The sequence below is a fragment of the Acomys russatus genome, chromosome 15 (genome assembly GCF_903995435.1).
Source record: "Acomys russatus chromosome 15, mAcoRus1.1, whole genome shotgun sequence".
Lineage (NCBI taxonomy): Eukaryota > Metazoa > Chordata > Mammalia > Rodentia > Muridae > Acomys > Acomys russatus.
Genome location: NC_067151.1, coordinates 62,097,536 through 62,104,175, shown reverse-complemented (window position 1 = coordinate 62,104,175; position 6,640 = coordinate 62,097,536).

Genomic DNA, 6,640 nt, shown 5'->3' with positions numbered 1-6,640 from the left:
TAGGTGACTGTGCGTAGCCTACAGTTGGAGAGGTTTCGCTTCATGCTGAGCAAGGGGTCTGCCTCCTTCTCGTGCTGACAGACTGAGCCTGGATCCTCAGCCCCGACCCCTTTATTTTTGGATGCTCGAGCCTTCTGCAGGACTGGGCTGCTGTCCCAGGAGGGGCCATGACTGCTTATGTACACACTGGGGTCAGATGTCACGGAGCAGTCAGGAGTGACAGCCAGCCAGACTGAGGAAGTTTCCAAGTGACTTAGTGTGGAAAGTTTTTTTTTTTTTCTGTCGCAGACAGAACTGGAATCCTAGTGCAATGCAGCAAAAGGGGGCAACTAGCCAAAGCCACCATGTCCGGTGTGGTAAGGCTGTGAATGAAAGGTGACACATGGGGACACAACTGGCTTTCCTAGGAACCTCCCAACAGAGGGGACACAAGACGGCTCCTGCCGGCAGGTGGGAACACACTGTACCCCACGGCAGTGAGAAGAGCTGCGGCCCTCAGCAAGCACAGACACAGTTTTGGACCAGCAGGAAGCAACCTCTGGGGAGAGTGGGAGGGTTTGAGTGGAACCCTTCAGGACAGCGGAAGGCCTATGTGTCAGCAAACAGTGGAGAGAGCCCGTGGAGTTGACATGGGCTACTTATACTGAGGACGGAAAGGGAACCCCAAGGAAAATGCGATCCCCTGCTTCCTCAGTGTCTGGGGTCACAGGCCTGCATCTGGGCCAGCCTGTACATAAGGAGCCACCACGAAACAGCTCATGGTGTGTGCCAGATGCACCAGGCCCCCATTTTAAAACACTAAGCACAGGCAGTTACAGCCTTTTTTTTCCTAGGTGAGGAAATGGACCCGGTTGTCACTTGTCTAGGGTCTGGGTTACAATGCGACAGAGCGTTGCATCCCTGAAGTCCGGCTCTAAGGCTCATGCTCTGCCTGTGTAAGGCCTAAAGAAACAGATGACCTGAGAACTGGTACTACGAACCCCCTTCCTCTCTCTCTTCCCACCCCGTCTCCCTTCCAGCCCCACTCTGAGAAATAGCCACACCCTCTTGAAAACAATGAACTCTCACCTTCTGCCCTTTATTTAGCTGCGCCCTTCCTATTATTCCTGGGCCTGCATGCCCAGTTTCCCTGAGCATCTCCTGGCTTTCCCTGTGGCCTCTTCCCTCCTTATGTACAGCCTGGCCCAGACTTCCACAATCTAAAAGAAAATCCTTTAAAATTGATGCAGGCCTGTGACCCCAGACAGAGGGGTCTGCATCTTCTTGGGGTTCTCCTTCTATCCTCAGTACACATGACTTAGGTAGGAAATACCCCATCTCCCAGGTACCACAGGTGGCACAAGTGTCCTGAGCCTGGCCACTCTCCATACAGCAGCTTTTGGTCACAGGGGTGGGTTGGGGAATGACCGCGTAGACCAGGACAGGTAAGGATGAGCCATCCTCTGACACGGGCTGGACCACGAGAGGGGCCTCTTCCTTCAGGACAGCAGCCAGAAGCCTGTCATTTGCTTCCCTAATAGCATGCCAGTCTTGCCCTTCCCTCTTACGACACTTGCCTGGCTCCTGCAGGCAGGGTGCTGCCAGCTGTCTGCCTGTTCATAGGGTGATTGCAGGGGTGCACAGTTAAATCTTATGCTCCATCTCCACACCCTGAACTCAAGGAATTAGACCCAGATCTGGGTCCCAATTTGCAGCTTCCTGACAATTCATTCCTCGGGAAATATCAAGCACTGAAATGTGACTCGCTAAAACAACTGTACCCTTCCTGCAAACGCAGATCTGCCTATCCATGCCCCCCCAAACCCCCAGCGCCCCACCCCCACCGTGCCCACAAGACCTCCATGTTAACTGACACTCGTACCTACTGCCTACTCTTCTCCGAAGGCCCAGGTTCTGGCTTGACAGTGACAGGACCTCAAGCAGGTCTCTCTGGCAAGGCAAAAAGAACTCTTTGAGAGGAACTGGAAGAGTAGTCTTAGTTCACAGGATGGGAGGAAAGGCCCAGTGTTTGCTTGGCTGGTGAGGGGAACGCAAGAATAGAGTCCAGCCAAAACTATAGCGAGGCCCATGACCAGTAGGAAATGAAGTTCAAGCTGTCCGGGCGTGCCTCCTTTGCATCAGGAGTCTGGGGTGAAAGTGTCTAGCCTGGGCAACCGAATGCATCAGGAGTCTGGGGTGAAAGTGTCTAGCCTGGGCAACCGAGTCTTTCATTTTCCTAACAGCGCTTCCTATCACAGCTCCTGATGCTGAAAGGACGGCCCCATCTCTCCACCACCACGTGTATGTGCGCACGTGCGCGCGCGCACACACACACACACACACACACCAAATAGCTGCAGCATCCTGAAGAGACTGTTTCTAGAATGGTTGGTCTTTGGTCTCTCTCTGTTCCCAGTGGGCTGGCCTAGGCTTCAGCGTTTCTCTCTAGGAGTGGGTAATGCAGGGCTCTCAAGCTAATTGCCCTGTTACACATCCTGGCTTCGCCCCTTTCTAGCTGTGTGCTCCCAAGGATGCTGGCAGCTTCTCTGTGCTTCCACTTGCTCATATGCAAGATGAGCAATAGAGTCTACCTCTCCTACTGAGTGTAACGTCGAATCGCCTTACTGAACGCAAAGTGCTTCAAATGAGCCTGGCCTGAAAAATGCTTCTAGAAACGTGAGCTAATGCTGTTATTATTGCCAGGACACTGAGGCCACTGTCTGTTCTTCAAACCTTTCCCAGTTCTCTGTTTCCCTTCTGCCAGTCAAAGCCACCCAGTAAGCTTGCATCTGAGCCCAGCCTGGGGTGGCCTTCAGGCCCTTCTCCACTCCAATTTAAAATATCCCAGCTCAGTTGGGCATGGTGGTGCACACCTTTAATCCCAGCACTCGGGAGGCAGAAGCGGGCAGATCTCTGAGTTTGAGGTAAACCTGGTCCACAAAGCAATTCCAGGTCAGCCAAGGCAGCACAGAGGAATCTTGCCTCGAAAAACTAAAAATAAATAGCCAGGCGGTGGTGGCGCACGTCTTTAATCCCACCACTCAGGAGGCAGAGGCAGGTGGATCCCTGTGAGTTCGAGGACAGCCTGGTCTACAATGTGAGTCCAGGACAGCCAAGGCTATACAGAGAAACCCTGTCTCGAAAAACCAAAACAAAACAGAAAAACAAACCAAGACAGGGGCTGGAGAGATGGCTCAGAGGTTAAGAGCACTGACTGCTCTTCCAGAGGTCATGAGTTCAATTCCGGTTGCTCACAGCCATCTATAATGTGATCTGATGCCCTCTTCTGGTAGGCAGGTGTACATGCAGACAGAGCTCTGTTATACATAATAAAAAATAAATAAAAATTAAAAAACAAAACAAAACAAATCTAAAAAATGCCCCAGCTCATTTCAACTCAGACTACGTGAATGCCTGTCACCAGAAGACCTCCCAAAGGGTGTGTCGTCTGACATGTACCCTGACACAGACACCCCCCCCCCACCACTGTTTACCACCTTGTGTTCCAGCTACTTGTATCCTCGTGCCCCAACCTCTCTGAGGCGTTCTGGACCCTTCCTTGCACCACCCCAGCTGTGTCTCCTGCCTACATCTCTTGTACTCTCTTGACTGTTACCAAGTCCATCCACACTCCTCAGACCTACCTCAGGATCTGCTGTGCAGACCAGCACCCAGCGTACTGTTAGTGCTACGGCCGTAGTGTTATAGGGACGTGCAACTAGAGAGGAACTAGGAAGACCAAACAGGAAAGAGGTAAGCTTGGCTCCAATGGGCAGGCGCTTTCCGAGTCTTTCCCCCTCTCTCTCTGGCCGGTGCCAGCAGCAAAGCTGTCAGATTTTCTCCGGTCCTGGGCTATCCTTACCTTTCACAAGCTTTCTTGTCTGCCCAACTGTAACCTGGATCTCTTGGCTGCCACGGCCCTAGGGAATCTGTCACATCCTTCCTAATACAATACTTATGCTCGTGTGCCCCGCCCCCATGATACCTATGTTCTGGAGACTCCCCCTTCTCCTCCGGTCTTAGCACATTTATCTCCAAATCAGCCTAGAAAGGCCAGGACCACACACTGCTAGGAGAAGCCTATGCCCCCAGGCCTCCTTCCAGCCAAGATTTTATTCTGTTGCTGTCTTTGCAGGGAGAAAGCATTCTTGCCTCCTTATCGTGAACAGGGTGAAGGAGGAGCAGCCGCTGAGGCTCAAAACAAACAACTTTCTTAAGTTTCCACAGCAAAGACACGAACCCCGACTTCCCGGCACCATCTTCTGACTCACAGGCGGCCTTGTCTGGCATCCTCTGAATCACGTCTCCTAGCAGGTGCCTAATACCCAGATGAGCACTATCTGTATGCCAGGCCACCTTGAGCTCTGGGGACAGCATCCCAGAGCCTGTCCTCCTGTCTGTCTAGGACCTCCCGTGCAACCCAGCTCCTCCTGCCCACCCCCAGTGTTCTCATTCTAGGGCAAAGACTTGGATCGCTCTAGCCCTTCTTTTCTTCCTTCTCTGGACACACACCTGTCCATTTTCTCAAAGCAAACAGCACTTTGAAACCTTCCCTTCATTTCTAGAGCTGGATATCGGGCAATGGGTGGGGCCAGAAATGGCTCCTTAGGGCCTGAGAGCCAATCCCAGACGCAAATGCCATCCCCCACCCCCCACCCCCATATCTGAGCCTCGCTTTCCTCACCTGCTCGGGGGCTCTGCAGGAATCAGTGTTTGCAGCAGCCCATAAAGATAGGGCAGAGAGTGCATGATCAAAGGCACAGCCAGACAATACTACCATAAACCCTACAGCAAATGCAAAAGATTCCACTCTGGCCCCCTGAGCACTAAGCCATAACCGCTCAAGGTATTTGTCATAAGAATTACAGATTCTTGGGAAAGAGCCACGAAGTGCATGCACTTCGGACACAGCTTTCCTGAGTAACATTGTTCTCTGATTTTCCAAAATTTCTGCAGTGATCATCTCACTCATAATTACAATATAAATATATATATATGGTTGTACATACCTGCAAACCCTGCTCCACTCCAGAGACCGAAACAAGAGGAGCAAAAATTCAAAGTTAGTTTGGGCGACATAAAATCAAGGTCAGAGCTGGGCGGTGGTGGCGCATGCCTTTTATCCCAGCATTCGGGAGGCAGAGGCAGGTGGATTGCTGTGAGTTTGAGGGCAGCCTGGTCTACAAAGTTAGTCCAGGACAGCCAAGACAGAGAGACCCTGTCTCAAAAAATTTAAAATAAAATAAAATAAAATAAAGGTCAACTTGGGCAATTCAGAAAGACCCTTGGTCTCAAACAGAACAGCAAAAAGGGGCTAGTTGTGTGTCTCCGCAGGAGAACGCTTGCCTACTGTGCACACGAAAGGTCCTGCCTGGGTCCAGCACTGCGAAGAAAGAAAAACAGTAAAAGAGCTGAGGCCAGCCTGAGCCCCACAGCAAAACCCTGGGGAGAGAGAATGTCCTGGGGAACCTGTGCCATCCTTCCTCCCCATGGCTCCTGAAGCTTGGCCGTGGCTCTGTGACGCAGAGCCGTGTGGCTTTTCCTCAGGAGGCGTGAACATCGAACAGCAATGACAGACCAAGAAATGGTTCCATGCAAGTCCGGCTTGGTGAACCAAGGAGTTTATTTGGCTAACTTACAGGAGCACCGGTAAAGGTCTACAAGACTGAGGGTAACCCCAAAGCAGTGGTATCCCCAAAAAGCACACCGCAGCATGAGTAACCACCTCACAGTTAACCTCCCTCGCTCTCCTATATACTCTTAACACACACACACACACACACACACACACACACACACACACACACACCAGTGGCCATAAGCTGCGGCAAGATTACATACCCTGGAGTGGGGGTGGGCATAAGGAGGGAGTGTTTGATACCTCAGGTGAGGGGTTAAAGAGCCTTCCTCCACTCTCCAACTGCTTCCACAGGGGGTACTAACATCCCTGATCCTCTCAATGTCTTGTGGATAAGGTTAGGCACTCTGATTTCAAGATGGTCGTGATTATGTCATGCACAGAGAACAGAGCACCGTGCAGGCATCAGCCTTGTCAGCCAGGATCATGAGCCGCAGAGCAGACAGGTAGAGAGGGTTGGACTTTTGATGTCCTCTGATTACGGCATGGGGAAGGGTTTCTGGGTTTTGTTGTTGTTGGGGTGTTTGGTTAGTTAGTTGGTTTTCTGAGACAGGGTTCTTCTATTACGCAGAGCTCTGGCTGTCCTGGAACTCACTTTGGAGATCAGGTTGGCCTAGAACTCACAGCAATCCGCCTGCCTCTGCCTTTAGAGTGCTGGGATTAAAGGTGTGCGCCACCACCGTTCGGCTCCCATTCACACTCTTGAGCATAGTATCAGCGCCCTTGGCAACGTGGTCCCCACACCACCTCCTGCCTCCTGTCCTACAACCACACCAGACAGTCTGCTATCCTGAGACGTCCGCCACACCAGAGTGTCCACTGCGCATCGTTTCCCCTATGTATGTCCTCTTTAATGTGGATGTGAACGCTAAGTACCTAAGACCTTTTCAGGTAAGATAACTGGACTAGTAGTCAAAAGATTTGACTTTGGCTTCCAATATCGAAAGCTTTTTTTGTGTGTTTGGTTGGTTGATTTGGTTTGGTTTTCCAAGACAGAGTTTCTCTGTGTAGCCTTGGCTGTCC